Source organism: Dromiciops gliroides, chromosome 3 (assembly GCF_019393635.1).
Source record: "Dromiciops gliroides isolate mDroGli1 chromosome 3, mDroGli1.pri, whole genome shotgun sequence".
In the NCBI taxonomy this organism is placed as follows: Eukaryota; Metazoa; Chordata; class Mammalia; order Microbiotheria; family Microbiotheriidae; genus Dromiciops; species Dromiciops gliroides.
The window spans coordinates 660,402,141-660,420,914 of record NC_057863.1 but is presented as its reverse complement, the minus strand read 5'-3'; positions in this window follow the sequence as shown (position 1 = coordinate 660,420,914).

The window sequence follows — 18,774 nt, the reverse complement described above, 5'->3', positions numbered from 1 at the left end:
TCATGGCGTATTGAATGCAGCACTTTAATAGCGTTTTTTTTTTTTTTTTAGGATTTTAAATAGCTTACCTGGAGTTCCATCACCTCCACTAAACTTATTGTTAGCAATGCTTTTAATAAAGCATTTTATTTTTCTTCCCATTACATGTAAAGATAGTTCTCAACTTTTGTTTATACAAGCTTTCCAATTTCGGATTTTTCTCCCTCCCTCCCCTTCCTCCACTCCCTCCCCTCCCTCCCCCCTCCCCTAGACAGCAGGTAATCTGATATAGGTTAAATATATATATATATATACACACACATACATACACATAATAACATTAAATATATTTCTGCATTAGTCGTGTTATAAGAGAAAAATCAGAGCAATGATGAAAAACCTCAAAATAGAAAAACAACAACACCAAAAACAAAAGAAATAGTATGGTTCATTCAGCATCTATACTCCGCAGTTCTTTTTTTTTTTTCTCTTGGATTTGGAGATCCTCTTCCATCACAAGTTCCCTGGAACTCTTCTGTGCCATTGCATTGGTGAGAAGAATATAGTCCATCACAGTAGACCAACACACAATGTTGATGATACTGTTTACAACATTCTTCTGGTTCTGCTTATCTCACTCATCATCAGCCCACGCAAGATGCTCCAGGTTTCTGTGAACTCCTCCTGCTCATTGTTTCTTACAGCACAATAGTATTCCATTGCATTCATATACCGCAACTTGTCCAGCCATTCCCCAATTGATGGGCATCCCCTGAACTTCCAATTCCTTGCCACCACATAAAGAGCAGCTATAAATATTTTTGTACATGTGGGTCCCTCGCCCCTTTCCATGATCTCTTTGCGAAAAGACCCAAAAGTAGTACTGCTGGGTCAAAAGGTATGCACAGTCTTATAGCCCTTTGGGCATAATTCCAAATTGCTCTCCAGAACGGTTGGATCAGTTCACACCTCCACCAACAATGCATTAGTGTTCCAATTTTCCCACAGCTTCTCCAACATTTATTATTTTCCTTTTTTGTCATTTTAGCCAATCTGATAGGTGTCACTCAGTGTTGTTTTAATTTGCATCTCTCTAATCATTAGAGATTTAGAGCATTTTTTCATATAGGAATAGATAGCTTTGGTTTCTTCATCAGAAAACTGCCTGTTCATATCCTTTGACCATTTCTCAACTGGGGAATGACTTGGATTCTTATAAATTTGATTTAGTTCCCTATATATTTTAGAAATGAGACCTTTATCAGAAGTACTGGCCATAAAAATTGTTTCCCAGGTTTCTGCCTCCCTTCTAATTTTGGATGCATTGCTTCTGTTTGTACAAAATTTTTAAATTTAATATAATTTAATATAATATAAATTTAATATAATCAAAATCATCCATTTTGCATTTTCTAATATTTTCTATCTCTTGATAGGTAGACTATTCCTTTCTCTCCTAATTTACCTATGGTATCACCTCTTATGTCTAAATCACGTATCCATTTTGACCTTATTTTAGTATAAGGTGTAAGATGTTGATCTATGCCTAATTTCTGCCATACTATCTTCTAGTTTTCTCAGCAGTTTTTGTCAAATACTGAGTTCCTATCCCAGAAGCTGGAGTCTTTGGGTTTATCAAACACTATATTACTAGTGTCATTTACTACTGCATTTCCTGTGCCTAGCTTATTCCATTGATTCTCCACTCTATTTCTTAGCCAGTACCAGATAGTTTTGATGACTGCTGCTTTATAGTAAAGCTTCAGATTTGGTACTGCTAACCCACTTTCCTGTGAATTTTTTTTTCATTATTTCCCTGGATATTCTTGATTTTTTCTCTTTCCAGATGAATTGTTATTATTTTTTCTAGCTGTATAAAATAATTTTAGGTAGTCTGATTGGTATGGCACTGAATAAGTAAATTACTTTAGGTAGTATTCTCATTTTTACTATATTAGCTCTGCCTATCCATGAGCAATTGTTATTTTTCCAATTATTTAGATCTGATTTGATTTGTGTGAAGAGTGTTTGGTAGTTGTGTTTATAGAGTTCCTGGGTTTGTCTTGGCAAGTAGACTCCGAAGTATTTTATATTATCTACTGTTACTTTAAATGGAATTTCTCTTTCTATCTCTTGCTGCTGGACTTTGTTGGTCATGTATAGAAATGCTGATCATTTATGTGGATTTATTTTATATCCTGCTACTTTGCTAAAGCTGTTAATTGTTTCAAGTAATTTTTGAGTTGATTCTCTAGGATTCTCTAAGTATACCATCATATCATCTGCAAAGAGTGATAGTTTTGTTTCCTTCTTGCCTATTCTAATTCCTTTAATTCCTTTTTCTTCTCTGATTGCTAAAGCTAACATTTCTAATACAATATTAAACAATAGGGGTGATAATGGACATCCCTGTTTCACCCCTGATCTCATTGGGAAGGCCTCTAATTTATCTCCATCGCATATAATGCTTGCTAATGGTTTTAGGTAGATACTGTTTATTATTTTAAGGAAAGCTCCACCTATTCCTAAACTCTCTAGTGTTTTTATTAGGAATGGATGCTGTGTTTTGTCAAAAGCTTTCTCTGCATCTATTGAGATAATCATATGATTTTGGTTGGTTTTCTTATTGATGTGGTTGATTATGTTAATAGTTTTCCTAATGTTGAACCAGCCCTGCATTCCTGGTATAAATCCCACCTGGTCATAGTGTATTATCCTGGTGATCACTTGCTGTAATCTCCTTGCTAATATCTTATTTAAGATTTTAGCATCAATATTCATTAGGGAAATTGGTCTATAATTTTCTTTCTCTGTTTTTGCTTTGCCTGGTTTTGGTATCACCACCATATTTGTGTCATAAAATGAATTTGGTAGAACTCCTTCTTCACCTATTTTTCTAAATAATTTGTATAATATTGGAATCAATTGTTCTTTAAATGTTTGGTAGAATTCATCTGTAAACCCATCTGGCCCTGGGGATTTTTTCTTAGGGAGTTCACTAATGGCTTGTTCAATTTCTTTTTCTTATATGGGTTTATTTAGTTAACCTGGGCAGTTTGTATTTTTTTTAAATATTCATCCATTTCATTTAGATTGTCAAATTAATTGGCATACAGTTGGGCAAAATGATTCCTAATTATTGATTTAATTTCCACTTCATTGGTGGTAACATCACCCTTGTCATTTTTTGATACTGGTAATTTGGTTTTCTTCTTTCTTTTGTTTAAATCAAATTAACCAATATTTAATCTATTTTATTTTTTTTTCATAAAACCAGTTCTTAGTTTTATTGATTAATTCTATAGGGTTTTTTTGCTTTCAATCTTATTAATTTCTCCTTTAATTTTCAGGATCTCTAGTTTAGTATCTAATTGGGGATTTCTAATTTGTTCTTTTTCTAGCTTTTTAAGTTGCATGCCCAATTCATTAATCTCCTCTTTCTCTTTTTTATTCATGTAAGCATTTAGAGCTATAAATTTTCCCCCAAGCACTGCTTTGGCTGCATCCCATAGATTTTGGTATGTTGTCTCATTATTGTCATTCTCTTGGATATAGTTACTGATTGTTTCTATGATTTGTTGTTTGGCCCATTCATTCTTTAGAATGAAATTATTTAGTTTCCAATTGATTTTCATTCTACTTTCTCCTGGCTCTTTCTTACATGTAATTTTTATTGCATCATGATCTGAGAAGCATGCATTTACTATTTCTGCCTTTCTACATTTGACTGTGATGTTTTTGTGCCCTAATACATGGTCAATTTTTGAACATGTGCCATGAACTGCAGAGAAAAAGGTATATTCCTTTCTATCCCCAGTCTCTGTCCTGCTTCATTTTATATTCCAAGGCCCCAATTTTCTATTTAATTGAGTATATATTTCCCTTTCTCTTTTCCCTTTTACTTCCCTTCTTTCATCATCTATTTGTAGAGTCTCATGAGACAGTCATTTTTCTTTCTTGCTCTTTTTCTTTTCTGTTTTGGGCAGGGCAATGAGGGTTAAGTGACTTGCCCAGGGTCACACATCTAGTAAGTGTCAAGTGTCTGAGGCCAGATTTGAATTCAGGTCCTCCTGAATCCAGGGCCAGTGCTTTATCCACTGTACCACCTAGCTGCCCCCTCTTGCTCTTTTTCTTTCAGGTTTTTGTTGTTGTTGTTGCTGCTGCCCCCTGTATAATACTATGAACCTCTGTTCAAGGTTCTTCAGGCACTCTCTCTGCCAGATTTCATCCCTTAAATATATTCATCACTTTCACTTCATATTCATAAGGGATGTTATTTAGGTCATAACTATGAGTCTGATGGTTTTCCCTACTTTTTTCAATTTAAGTCTGAATTTTTCAATAAAAAGCTAATGATATGAGCCACAGTCAGCTCTAGGTGACTGCATAGGGTTTCTTCATCTTTGGCTGCAAAGTATATTATCAGTCTAATTTTGATATTGACTCTCTGGTGATATCCATGTGTAGAGTTGACTTTTGGGTTTTTCAAAAAGAGTGTTTGCTATCACTGGTGAGTTATCTTTACGTAACTCTATTAGTCTCTGTCCTGCTTCATTTTATATTCCAAGGCCAAACTTGTCTGTTCTTGACAAAGATCTAAGAGTGCTTTGCCATTTCCTTCTCTAATGGATCACTTTTTGTTAGAATTCTCCATTATTATCTTACCATCTTGGATAACCCTGCATGACATAGCTGTAGTTTCACTGAGCTACACCAGCCCCTTCACCATGACAAGACAGTGATCCAGGAGGGTTGGAGCTGTAGGCATGTGAAGAAAATGTGTCTCCTAATATACCCCTTGCTTCCTAATGCCTAGATACTCCTCTGAGATTGTTCTGTCTTTGCTTGAACTGAGAGTTCATCTTGCATCTGAGCAGGAGGGACACACTACACAGTTTCAGAACTAGCTACCAATGGGACCTTCCCCATCTTATTCTAACTTCTTTTTGTGTGCAAGAGGGTATAATTCTTTTTGTTTTGTTTTGTTTTTGTGTGGGGCAATGGGGCTTAAGTGACTTGCCCAAGGTCACACAGCTAATAAGTGTCAAGTGTCTGAGGCCAGATTTGAACTCAGGAACTCCTGAATCCAGGGCCAGTGCTTTATCCACTGTGCCACCTAGCCGGCCCCAAGATAATGGGTGTAAAGCACGTAGCACAGTGACTGGCTTATACTGGGCACTTTTTTGGGGAGGGGGCAGGACAATGAGGGTTAAATGACTTGCCCAGGGTCACACAGCTAGTAAGTGTCAAGTGACTGAGCTCAAATTTGATCTCAGGTCCTCCTGACCCCAGGGCAGGTGCTTTACCACTGAGCCACCTAGCTGCCCCTTGTGTAATTCTTTAAAGAGGAATTCCTAAGAACCCCAACCCCTAATCCCAAAACCTATACCCCATTTCCCCCATAACACATGGCTATCTTGGGGAGACTTAGAGCTCATTTTCTTAGCCATCAGTAAGTATACAGCTTAGAAACAAAGGGTAACAGTCTAAACAAATTACAGGCCTATAGACAAAATTGTTTTCTGTGGAGAGGGGAAGAATTCATGACCAAAAAAGAGACAGAGTAGATCAGAGAAAGTAAATTAGGACACTTTTGATTACATAAAACTAAAAAGTTTTTGCATGAACAAAAACAATAGAACTCAAATTAAGAGAGAAGTATGTAGATGGAAGAAAGAACTTTGGAGAAAGTTTATCTCGTAAAAGTCTCATTTCTAAGATCCACAGGGAATGGCTTCAAATTTGGAAGAATAAGATCCATCTCCAGTTGATAAAAAGCCAGAGAATATGACTAGGCAGTTTTAAACTAACCAATAATTAGAGAAATGAGAATTAACTCTGAAGTTGAACCTCATATGTATCAGATTCTCAAAATTGACAAAAGAAGCAAATGACAAGTACTTGAAGGGCCTGTGGGAAATGTGCATTCATTCACTTTTGGTAGATCTGTGAACTGTTTCAACCATTCTGTAAGTCAATTTAGAAGTATAAAGAACTATGAATTTATAACAGAAGTTATTAGACTATGCCTACCCTTTGATCCAACCAAAGCAGTACTGTCACATGAAAGAGATCAAAGAAATAGGAAGAGTACTCATCTACACATAGATATTCACAGCAGTTCTTTTTGTAGTCAGTCAACCAATAAGCATTTATTAAGCACCTTTTATATTCCAAGCATGGGGCTAAACCCTGAGAGTACAGAAGTTAAAGACATTCCTCACCCTAAAGGAGAAAACAGTATGCAAATAGCCATGTACAAGCCTACTATATACAGGATAAATAGGAAATTATAAAAAGAGGCAAGAGACTAAAATTAAGGAGGATTGTGAAATCCCTTAACATGGATATTGACTTGCCCAAATATCAGGGTAGGGTATGAGGAATAGAGGAAGACAAAAGAGCCAATCTGTTGCACTGATTTTGAGGGCTGGTTATCTATGTGAGAAATAATTATTAATAACTAATATCTTAGGGTGCCCAGTGATCTTCCCTTTATTCTTAGTCCTTCCCCTGCCCCCCCTCTCCACTCCAAGTCCAGTTCTCCTTGAAAGTAGGGTCTGGCTCAAAGAACCTTGGGTGGAGACATATCCATATCTTGGAGGCTGAAAGACTTTGCTGATGAGATTTAGAATATACTGTTAATATGAATATATGGATCACCTGGATTTGATGGAGGTACCTTATTATCCAAAAGTATTTTTTTATGGGACCCTGGATTAATAGGAGTAAAATGCCCTTTGCTCAAAGACTTCAAACTGAACAAGACAGTCCCTATTTACTTTCCCCGAGAGAATAAACAAACTCAAATGCCCCTTCAAAATTCCCATTCATTATCTTCTTTTCCCAGGAAGTAAAGAGAGACCTCCTTGTTTCTGATAATACAGCTCCTGTCTCCACCTATCTATCCATAGCATCTGCTTTATGTTGAGCTGTTAAACAGATTTGTATTGTTTAACTGATTTACATTTGTAATGGGTTTATCTGTATCATGCCAATGAAGTTATTCTGTAATCTGGGAGCCAAGAAACTTTAAAAACCCTTAGAAAGAAGGGGAGCTTAGAGCTTTTCTCTTAGGAGGGAAGTCTCCACATCATCATGTGTTATGTCTTTCTTCTTGGGACAAAATATTAAATTGATATTATGTTTTTTTCCATATAAATATTTTATTATTTCCAGTTACATTTAGAGATAATTTTCAACATTTGTTTTTATAAAATTTCTAGTTTCAAATTTTTCTCCATCTCTCTCCTCCCTCCCTCTTCCCCAAGACAGCAAGTAATCTGATATAGGTTATATATGTAAAATTGCATTAAACATATTTTGTATTATTCATGTAATGAGAGAAGAATTATAGCAAAAAGGAAAAACCTCAAAAATGAAAAACAACAGCAACAAAAACAATAGAAATAGTATGGTTCTATCTGCATGCAGATTCAACAGTTCTTTTTTTTTCTAGATTTGGAGAGCATTTTCCATCATGAGTCCCTTGGAACTATCTTGGGCCATTGTATTCCTGAGAAGAATCAAATCTATCACAGTTGATCAAGACACAATGATGTTGATACTGTATACAATATTCTCCTGGTTCTGCTCATCTCACTCATCATCAGTTCATGCAAGTCCTTCCAGATTTCTCTGAAATCTGCCTGCTCATTGTTTCTTACAGCACAATAGTATTCCATTGCATTCATATACCACAACTTGTTCAGCCATTCCCCAGTTGATAGGTAACCCCTCAATTTCCAATTCCTTGCCACCACAAAAAGAGCAGCTGTAAATATTTTTGGACATGTGGGTCCTTTCCATCTTTTATGATCTCTTTGGGAAAAAACCCTAATGGTGGTATTGCTGGGTCAAAGAGTATGCAAAGAGTATGCCCTTTGGGCATAGTTCCAAACTGCTCTCCAGAACGGTTGGATCAGTTCACAGCTCCACCAACAATGCATTAGTGTTCCAATTTTCCCACAGCTTCTCCAACATTTATTATTTTCCTTTTTTGTCATGTTAGCCAATGTGATAGGTGTCAGGTGGTACCTGAGATTTGTTTTAACTTCCATCTCTCTAATCAATAGTGATTTAGAGCATTTTTTCATATGGCAATAGATAGCTTTGATTTCTGCCTGTTCATATCCTTTGACCATTTCTCAATTGGGGAATGACTTAGATTCTTATAACTTTGATTTTGATCTTGATATATTTAGAAATGAGACCTTTATCAGAAGTACTGGCTATAAAAATTGTTTCCCAGTTTTCTGCCTCCCTTCTAATTTTGGATGCATTGCTTCTGTTTGTGCAAAACCTTTTTAATTTAATATAGTCAAAATCATTCATTTTACATTTCATAATATTCTCTATCTTGTTTGGTCATACACTGTTCTCTTTTTCAAAGATCTGAGAGGTAAACTATTCCTTCCTCTCCTAATTTACCTATGGTATCACCTTTTATGTCTAAACCATGTACCCATTTTGACCTTATTTTAGTATAAGGTATAAGATGTTGGTCTATGCCTAGTTTCTGTCATACTATCTTCTAGTTTTCCCAGCAGTTTTTTCAAATACCGAATTCCTTTCCCAGAAGCTAGAGTCTTTGGGTTTATCAAACAGTATATTACTAAAGTAATTTACTACTGTGTCTCCTGTGCCTAGCCTGTTCCATTGATCCTTCACTCTATTTCTTTGCCAGTGCCAGATAGTTTTGATGACTGCTGCTTTATAGTAAAGCTTCAGATTTGGTACTGTTAACCCACCTTCCTGTGTGCTTTTTTTTCATTATTTCCCTGGATATACTTGACTTTTTGTTTTTCCAGATGAATTGTTATTATTTTTTCTAGCTGTATAAAATAATTTTAGGTAGTCTGATTTGTATGGCACTGAATAAGTAAATTAATTTAGGCAGAATTGTCATTTTTATTATATTAGCTCAGCCTATCCATGAGCAATTGATATATTTCCAATTATTTAGATCTGATTTTATTTGTGTGAAAAGTGTTTTGTAATTGTGTTCATAGAGTTCCCGGGTTTGTCTTGGCAAGTACACTCCCAAGTATTTTATATTGTCTACTGTTGCTTTAAATGGAATTTCTCTTTCTATCTCTTGCTGCTGGACTTTGTTGGTCATGTATAGAAATGCTGATGATTTATGTGGCGTTATTTTATATCCTGCTACTTTGCTCAAGTTGTTACTTGTTTCAAGTAATTTTTGAGTTGATTCTCTAGGATTCTCTAAGTATACCATCATATCATCTGCAAAGAGTGATAGTTTTGTTTCCTCCTTGCCTATTCTAATTCTTTTAATTCCTTTTTCTTCTCTGATTGCTAAAGCTAACATTTCTAATACAATATTAAATAATAGAGGTGATAATGGACATCCCTGTTTCACCCCTGATCTCATTGAGAATGCCTCTAACTTATCTCCATTACATGTAATGCTTGCTGATCGTTTTAAGTGATATTATGTTTTTCTGTCCGTCTCTGATCTGTTCTGTAGAACAGGCATCATGTTCTCTGATCTGGTTTTGTAGGCAATATTAGAAGATATAATTTCTCTGATCTGTTTATTCTCTGATCTGGTTGTAGGAGACAGGCAGATACAAAAACTATATTTTAATATTCAAGAATACCAAGCCACACCTGGGTGCAAACTAGTGTGCCCCTGGTAACTTGGCTGGGGTCTGCATTCCTTTTCTGCTGTCATTCTTGCCATGATTTGAGTAACCTGAGGCATGTATCCCTAGACTTCATTTTAATATAACACACCTCCAAACCATGTCAACAAATTAGCTTTGATGGCTATGTAATGGATCTCCTACAGTTAGAAGGGTATATAAACTGAGATCCCACCTCCATTAGGGCTCTTTTGGTCTGAGATGGCCCATGTCCATCCTTTTATAAATAACCTGCTGGACTATAAATAAATTGATTAAATTATCCAGAAATGATGTCTCTCACAGTTTTAAATGTCACACCCATGTGAACCGAAGATGTGGTCAGAAGCACAAGAGAGATTTCTAATTAAAGGTGGCAAAATGAGGGCTTGAGAATGACAATGAGGATGGTCACTCCTCCTCCCAGCTCAGGGCATCATGGGGTATTCTAAAAGGGACACCCAGTACCCATAGAGGGCTTCATAGATGGGGCCTATTGTAGGGAGAATCTGCTCACTGTGAAGAGATGGAGAGAGTGGAGTTGAAAATCTGAAGGATAAAGGGGAAGTTTGTTAGGGAGTGATCCCCAGTGGGCACAATGGAAAGGGAGGGTAAAGGAAGATAGGGTTTGGGGAAAAATGAAGAGGGGAAATGGAAGTTTTGTGGGAGGCAAAGGATTTCTGGGAGCAGAGATTCTGTTTCACTAGTAGGAGGTGAGAAATTGCTGCCTACTGGACTGAGGAGGCAACAGCGGGGTACAGTTTTACCATCCAGGGTCTTGTGGTAAGGGAGGACAACCTTGGTACAGAGTTCCAGCTACCAGCACTGGGGAGTGACAGATGGTGTCACCACAGAGCATAGGGCTCGAGCTACTAAAAACCTAGAGACTGGTTCTTCTGGAACCGGCCCAAATTCACGCATGGGGCCCATTCTCTGGTTTCTTCCAGACATCACCAGAAGACACTTCTCATGGAGCATGTACGCTAGGGGGTCAGGCAGGCCTTGTGTCTGAGGCTGAGCTCACCTCTCACCCTAATCCTTTGTCTTCAGTCCTGCCCTTTCAGCACTGAGCAGGTTTGTGGTCAGAGACCTTCTTCCTTTGAAGTGTTTCCCTGGTGTTGAATTGTTCTCCCAGGTTTGGGGGGATTTGTCGCATAGCCTGGGAAAGGCAGGCCTCCTGCTGAGACCCTGGGCCTCTCAGAGGAAGAGTTCACAGCTCACATATCTCATAGTGAAAATAGTGTGGCCAGATTTTAGTGGGTGGAGGCAATGGGTCCAGCTACCACATCCTGACTCTGGTTTGTCTGGGGGCTTTCCGTCTTCTGCTGTCTCCTCAGTGAAGTCTGGAAATCTCAAGCCAGATTTGCCATGACCTTGGCTGCCTTTTCCCTCTGTTGCCTAGGTGAGTACCTGGGCCAGGCTGGGCTGGGGGAGGAGGGATGTTGTGAAAAGGAACTTTGGCTAGCATCCTCCAAGGTACAGACATGGACACTTGGGGCTTGGGGCAAGGTTCTTGGGCTGAGCAGATCCTAGACTTGTCTGGTCATCTGATTTTGCCCCCTGTCGATGTCATAGAGGAGTTGAGGTGAAGGACTTTTATGGGAAGTGGTTGGAAGGGGGATTGGAGTCACCCATAACCTGAGCTTCTCTTCCAGGGCTGCTATGTTTCACCTACATGATTACAGCACAGATAGGTGAGTCTTTCCCCCAGGGGCCATCCTGTTGAGGGCAATCAGGGAGGGAGAAGGTGGAGGTGGGTCCAATTCATCCATCCTCTGCTCCCAGAGCAATCAGGGAGCATTAATAGGGGAATGGGTCTTGGATGAACTGATGCAGTGATTTCAGAGAAGGGCCACAGGTTAATATAATTTAGAATTGAAATGGACATTACATATTGTCAGCATTGAGTCTAACTCCCATTTTCCAAATGGGGACTGTGAAGCCAGACACATGAATACGTTCCACAGCTGATAACTTAGGTAGGGATTAAAAGTGGCTCTTCTGATCCTGGACCTGGTGGTCTTTACACATTAAACTCCACAGCGGTGCCTAGGCCTGGGTGTTTCCTACCTCATCACCCTCTTAATGTAACCAACAAGATGCTCAGGTCAGAAACTTCTTTGGTTGAGTTATAGAATAATCCATCAATGGCATCGACTAGATGTGAACATCTGAGTTGGAGTGAAGCATTTCAAATAATTGAATGAAATCCTGTAATTAAATGTTTTGGCCTCAGTTGGGAGAATTTGGTACCCTTCTGGAGCCAGGTGTATCAGAGGGGATACAGGCAGGTGCATTTTGGGGATTGCCCAGAGTGAGGCTTTGCAAGGCCTTGAGGAGCCCAGTGACCCTTGTACTTGTAGCCTAGGAGTGGGGCTTGTCCCACTCCTTTGTGGCTCATTCTCCCAATACATTCCCTCCTTTGATGAATCTGATTTCATCCTGGTTTCACTTTCCCACTTCATTAAGTTGGTTGTTCATCCCTAATTCATGGAATGATTCTATAACTTAATAGGGGAGGCATCTGTCACCTGATAAATGTATCTGAGCAGAGACCATCCAGTTAATTAAATTAGTTGGGGTTGGGCAGGAGAAACAGCCCTCTTACTCTACTACTATCTTCCCTCCTTGCATAACCATAAAACTGAGATCAGACTCTCCCTTCTCCATAGAACATTCCTGATGGTCCCAGGCAGCCATGACCTTGCCCCTTGGCTGTCTTGAAGCCCTACACCTATCCCCACTTCTTGAATGTATGCATGACGGTGGCCCTTTCCCTCTCAACCATTCTCTGTTACAGGTGGAGACAGAGTTGTAAATTAGGAGGATGGGATTAGAGGCTTATGTTCTGCTTCTACTAGCAGCTCTGCTACTAGCTTCCTCCTTGATCTTAGGCAAGTCAGTGCACTTCTTTAGACCTCAGTTTATTCTTAGGCAAGAAGATGAGGTCAGACCATCCCATGTCTCAAGTGCCTTCAAATCTGAGACCATGATGCTGCTTCTGTGTTTATCACTCAGGAGATTATGGGCCCCTGCACCCAGAGGCTGAATTTGAGCTAAGTGGTGGGGCTTCCTTATCCAAAAGGAGACCGTGAAGGAACCCTGGACTTAGAACCATAGGCTCAAGCTCCTTCAGTCCCGGGGATTGTTTGAGGAAAACACTTGCAAACAATCTGAATGTGCCCTATACATAGGTGGTCAATGTCCTCACCAGAGTTGCCTCTGAGTGAGAAGTCAAGGCTGGTTGGGATAGAGTTTAACTCAGGTGCGTGTATGTCTGAATATGTATACATGCATATATGTGTCCATGTGTGTGTGTATGCATTGCGTTCATGTGTAGGTGTGTAGATACATGTGCTTGTTGTGGACTGCATTCATGCACACATGGGCAATGCATACATGTGTATATAGTTCCAGGTGTTTAAGATGTGTGTGCTTACATTGTATATATAGGTACACACATTGGCACACATGTATACCCATGTTGCCTTGTGTGGTCGCATAAAAGTATGGATGTGCATGTGTGTGTTCAGGGTCACATGTATCTGTCGGTACGTTATCTCCATTTCCTCCCTCCTCCACATTCACTATTCTCGTTCTGAGCCTTCCAGGGTTCAGAATATCTCAGTGAGGGTCGGCCAGGTTGAGCTTAGTGATCCAGACATGGGCCGGCCCGAGGGGCTGGAACAGGGGACTATGGGTATTTCTTAGCCATCCTCCCAACCTCTCCTGTCTTATTGGATTGAATTTTTTGGCAATGGATGGAGATTGCCTTTCCAGATCCTTCTGGGACAAGCCCAGTTTTCTGGTGACTCAGGGGTTGGGGGAGAAAGGCAGTGGTGGCTGGGGATCTGGGGCTAGATATCAGCCTCTGGCCAGCCACTCCTTGGGGGTGCTAGGCCTTCCATGGAAGGCAGGTATCCTGGATTGTTTGAGATCCCAAAGCCCGGCAGAGACCTTAAGTAACACTTTCCATAGTGTCTCTGTTGCTCTGTGAGAGATGGTGGGAGCTAGAGCTGCCTTTCCTGTGAAGGGTGGTGTAATCATGGCTTCAGAGCCCTGCGAGCCCTGAGGCCCATGGGAACGAGCAGAAGGAAGTCTGGGAAGAGAGCTGAGCCGTCAGAGGAAGGCAGCTTGACCTGGGCACTCATCATTTATAAGAGGCAGCAGAGCCTGGGAAAGATGTTGAGATATTTGGCTAGGGAGGCTGCCAACTCGAGGGAGTGGGCATGGGGCGGGGACACTCGCCAGGGTTAGTTTCCCTGAGGGGCTGGGAAGTGGAAGGGTGTGAAAAAGGGGGAGATGCAGGAACAAGTCAGCTGGTGGCTTCTTGATTTCCTTCTCACTTTCACCAACTAGGTGCTAAGCCCCAGGGGTTTGCACCCACTGAAGGAGTGAGCTTATTTTCAGTGCCCTGTAAAATGGAAGCTAAATGATATAGTAGATTGAGTACTGGACCTAGAAGCAGGAAGACCTGAGTTCAAATCTGGTCTCAGACACTTGCTAGGTATGTGCCCTTAGGCAAGTCACTTAACCTATTTGCCTCAGTTTCTTCATCTGTAAAACGGGGAAAACAAGTCCCCTTGCTACCAAGGGCTGTGAGGATCCAAGGAGAGAATATCTGTAAAGTGCTTAGTGTAGCACCTGGCACACAGTAGGCACTATATAAAAGCTAGCTATTTTTACTATCCATGATGGTGATCAATTCTGGTGCATGATGCCCAAGCTCTGGCCATTCTGCTCCAGTTACAGAATTGTCAGGTGCTGATTCTGGGGCTTTCTCTTCTCTTTCCCCATCTCCCCACTTCAGAATCTCTCCCCAAGCCATTCCTCTCAGCCCTCCCAGGTCCTGTGGTGGCACCAGGTGGGGAGGTGATCTTCTGGTGCAGGAGGCCATCACTGTTACACGACTGGTTGGTGTCATTCAAGCTACTGAAGGACGGGGCCGTGGAACCCTTACAGGAGAGGGACCTAGGCTTTTCTCAAGCTGACTTCTCCCTGAAGTGTCTGAGGGTCCAGGACTCTGGGAACTATAGCTGCATTTACTATGAGTCCTCTAGCCCTGAGGTCAAGTCTGAACCCAGTGATGCCCTGGAGATCTGGGTGACAGGTAAGTGAGATAGCAGGTCCAGGACTGGGGACAAGAGCAGAAGGGCTAGAATCTTGGGGTCAGAGGGTCATAGGGCAGCTTAAGAGGGATCTCTCAGAAGGGCATGTGAGAAGTCTGTGGAGGGAACAGGACTGAGACACCCAGGAGGCCAGGGGGGATGTGAGAAGGCCAATGCTGCCTGGAGAATACAAGACGGAGGAATAGGATCAAACCTATTACTTGCAATGGAAAGAAGGTGTCTTAACAGCTGTCTTGCTCTAGGAAAGGGTTCTGTTTGATGGGCATGGCAAACAGAGGCTAGGAGGCAGAAATATTGAACTAAGAAAATCATTCCCAGGATAGGCAGCTCTTCTCTCTCTGAAGGAATCTGGGGAACTCTGGTATCTGTGCTTTGGCCTCTAGACACTCTTCCTAAGCCCTCTCTCTCAGCTTGGCCCAGCCCCATGGTTGTCCCAGGAGGGAATGTGACCCTCCTCTGTCGGGGGCCACCCCGGGGTGTGAGGTTTGCTCTATACAAGGAGGGAGAGGAGACACCAGTGGGCACCAGTGAGCCGACTCAAGATGGAGCTGAATTCCCTTTGGTCCATGTGAGCATCAACCAGACTGGGAAGTATAGGTGCTGCTATCTCTTGGGGACAGACAGCCCTGTCTTGGCCCTGCCCAGTGATTCCCTGGAACTCTTAATACAAGGTAAGGAGCAGATACCTGAATAGCTCCCTTGCCCTAGGATTGGGTATCTGGCAGGGTCAGGAGGAGAGAAAAGGAAGGGGGAGAGGGAGAGAAGGAGAAAGGGAGGGAAGGAGGGGGAAAGAGAGGTAGTGAACATGAGATTGAGTGCAGATGCCATGGCTTTAGGATTAAGGCCAAGTCTCCCAAGGAAAAATCTGACTTCCCATTTACCCAAATGGGAACTAACTGTGCATGTGCATCGTTCAGGCACCCTGCCATATCTTCAGCCCATCTGTGACAGTTTTGGGGACTTTCTTATCAATAGTTTCCTGGGGAAGTATTTGTGCACACCTGATCTCTCTCTTGCTTGCTTTGTTTGCCCCTCTTATAAAAAGGAGCCCCTTTGGAATGGGTTGGAACAGGAATTCACGTCTGTTGGTAGTTCTGGACACTGATTCCCTATATTTAAGTCTCTTTAAACAAAATCTATCTCTTTCACTCTGAGCTGCCAAGGTCTTTCTTTGGTATGGAGTTTTTGTCTAGGTACAGGGGAGGTGTTATACACCTGAACCCATGCCTGTACCTGAGAGAGAGAGAGAGAGAGAGAGAGAGAGAGAGAGAGAGAGAGAGAGAGAGAGAGAGGAGGGATGGTACATATATAAAATGTATATATGTACATGTGTTTATAATATATCATTTTTGTTTGTCCTTCATTCTCAAAGAGGAGCATAACATTGGGAAGACTATGTCAAGGAGGTATGTAATACATGAAAAGGACTATAGCAGGGGAAGTGAGTGCCAGAGGGTGTGGAAGCATCTCCAGGGTGAGAAGGTTGCTGGTTATGAGGTAGAAAAGTCCAGAGAGTGAGAAGGAATCTAAGGGTTAAGTGAGCACAGTCTAGATGCCTCAGGATTTGGGGTCAGGCTCAGGGATTCTCCAGTCCCAAGAGACCCACTTGGAGCAGCTTGCAAAGACAAGAGAGCCTTTGGCCCTCCCCTTAATCAGGGGGCCATGTGCTCCATGGAGGTCAGGGCGGGTCCATAAGGATTCATCTGATCCATCCCTTTAATTCCTTCCCAGTAACATGCTCTTTTCCATCCAATTTTTCAGAAAAGGAAGATGCCTCCTCTGAGGTGGCAGGTGAGTATGAGCAAATGAGGCACAATTCACAGGATTGGGGGCAATAGCTCCTCATCTCTCTGGTTCCAAATCCAGCTGTCACTACAGAAGGTGGGGGGATGGCTTGGTCACAATGCCAGGAGAATGTTTGCAGGTTGGGCAAAGGGACAAGGGGAAGAATTTCCTGAGTTCATTGGAGTCTAAGGACTGACTGACCCCCATCATGCCTGCCCCAACTCAGGACACAGAAATACTGTGATTACCATTGGCCGCACCCCCATCTTCTTCCTTCTTCTCGTCTTGGCTTTCCTTGGCTATCGCTACATCAAGCCTAGTGAGTTTGGAGCTCAAAGAGTGAACCCCATTAGGTTTCAGGCTCTTGCTAATGCCTTCTGATATTGGGATGAAGCCTGGGGCCTCTGTTTCCATATTGGTGAGCTGTCTAGATTCTCTTCCAACTTAAAATACTATGATCCTCACAATTCCTGTGCTCTTCTTCTCTTTCCCTCTCTCCCTCCCTCCCCCTCTCCTTCCCTCCATCTCTCCTTCCCTCCATTCCTCCTTTCCTTCCCTCCCTCCCCCATCTCTGTCTCTGTCTCTCTGTCTCTCTCTTGGGAAACAGTTCAGCTTCCCAATTACTAACATCTCACTGTGATCCTGGGTGCTTTACACTATTCAAAGACTCTGAAATAGAAAGGAATATGAAGTTTGACCCTAGAGAAATCCTTAATCCCTATCCTTTTCTCTCCTTACTCCTTCTCAGGTTTCTTTCTCCCCCCCAAACTTGGAACCACCCAAAAGGAAACTATGATTAATTGAGCTAGGCAGTAAGTGGGTAGGGATCATTGATATGTGATAGGGGAAGAGATGATACCAGGAGCTCAGAACCTGACAGGACCTTCTCTCCACTTTAGGTAAAGAATTGTCCAAGTGGAACCAGACCAAAGCATCTCAGTGTTAAGCCTATCCCATGATCCTCATCTTGGAGAATGCTGTCTCAGCTTTGGTCTCAAGACCATCACTGATTATGCCCCCACTGTATACCTATATTTTGTCTTCTGGTATTTTTTTCTTCTCAAAAACAAATCATTATTTTGCCTTTTACCTTTCTCATAAGACTGCTTGGTCATTCAGTCTCATGAATACCCCCTGGATACTCAAGTTTGAAGACCCCCTAGGGATTGGCCTTTACCTAGTTGTAGTGCCCCAAGTGAGAAGCAAGTAGCATCTTCTAAGCTTCTCAGAGAACTCACATTCTATGTTACTGGTTCTGCATTTGGGGCTCAGGCATAAATGTCTCTTCTTTTCCAAGTAGCAGGAAGAAACATAGGGCATATTCGTTTATTCCATGTACATTATCTGCTGAAAGAGTTCCAGTTGAGTCTCTGTCTTAGTTTATATTGACACCATTATATCTGACCTTACCATCAGTACACACCTATGTGAGATATATTCCTTCTGGCAAAACCCATTGAGATCTAATGATGTGAAAATGCAATATGGCCTTTATTAGGTATGATTTTAACTACCCCAATACAAAATATTTCACATTCTGAACATTTTCATTACATCTAGTGAAGGTATGGGGAAACTGGGAATTTAAACTGTGATGGGTAAAATCTCATGTGTGGTCCTCTTTTTTCTGTCCCCAAGTGTGGGGAAAGCTAGCTAGGATTTACTTCTAAATTAGATGCTTCAGCAACAGTTTAGGCATTAAGCATTTTTAAAAGTATTTTAGAGGTTAGCAAGGAGAGAACACGTAAAGTTCAGAAAAGTAGGAAACCTATCTACCCTAGAGGAGAGATCAAGAGTTCAGTCCGGCCTTCTTCTTCTGCCACCTACAGCCAGTTCCAGCAACCAAGTGAAAAAGCAAGATGGCAAACAGCCCTTCCTGTGTCGCCCAGAAGAGGCAGTCCTTCAATCTGATTGGTTGAGGGTGGTCCTGTGTTGATGTCATAGATCACAGCCTCTGAAAACACTCCCTCTTGGGAGTCAGGAAGGTGTGGGTTTTGTTTGTTTGTTTGTTTGTTTTGTTTTTTTAGTGAGGCAATTGGGGTTAATGACTTGCCCAGGGTCACACAGGGAGTAAGTGTTAAGTGTCTGAGGCTGGATTTGAACTCAGGTACTCCTGACTCCAGGGCTGGTGCTCTATCCACTGCACCACCTAGCTGCCCTAGGCAGGTGTGGTTTTAATCAAGTCAGCTTTAAGTGAGTTAATCAGCAGAGTCAGTCAGTCTCACTTAATTCAA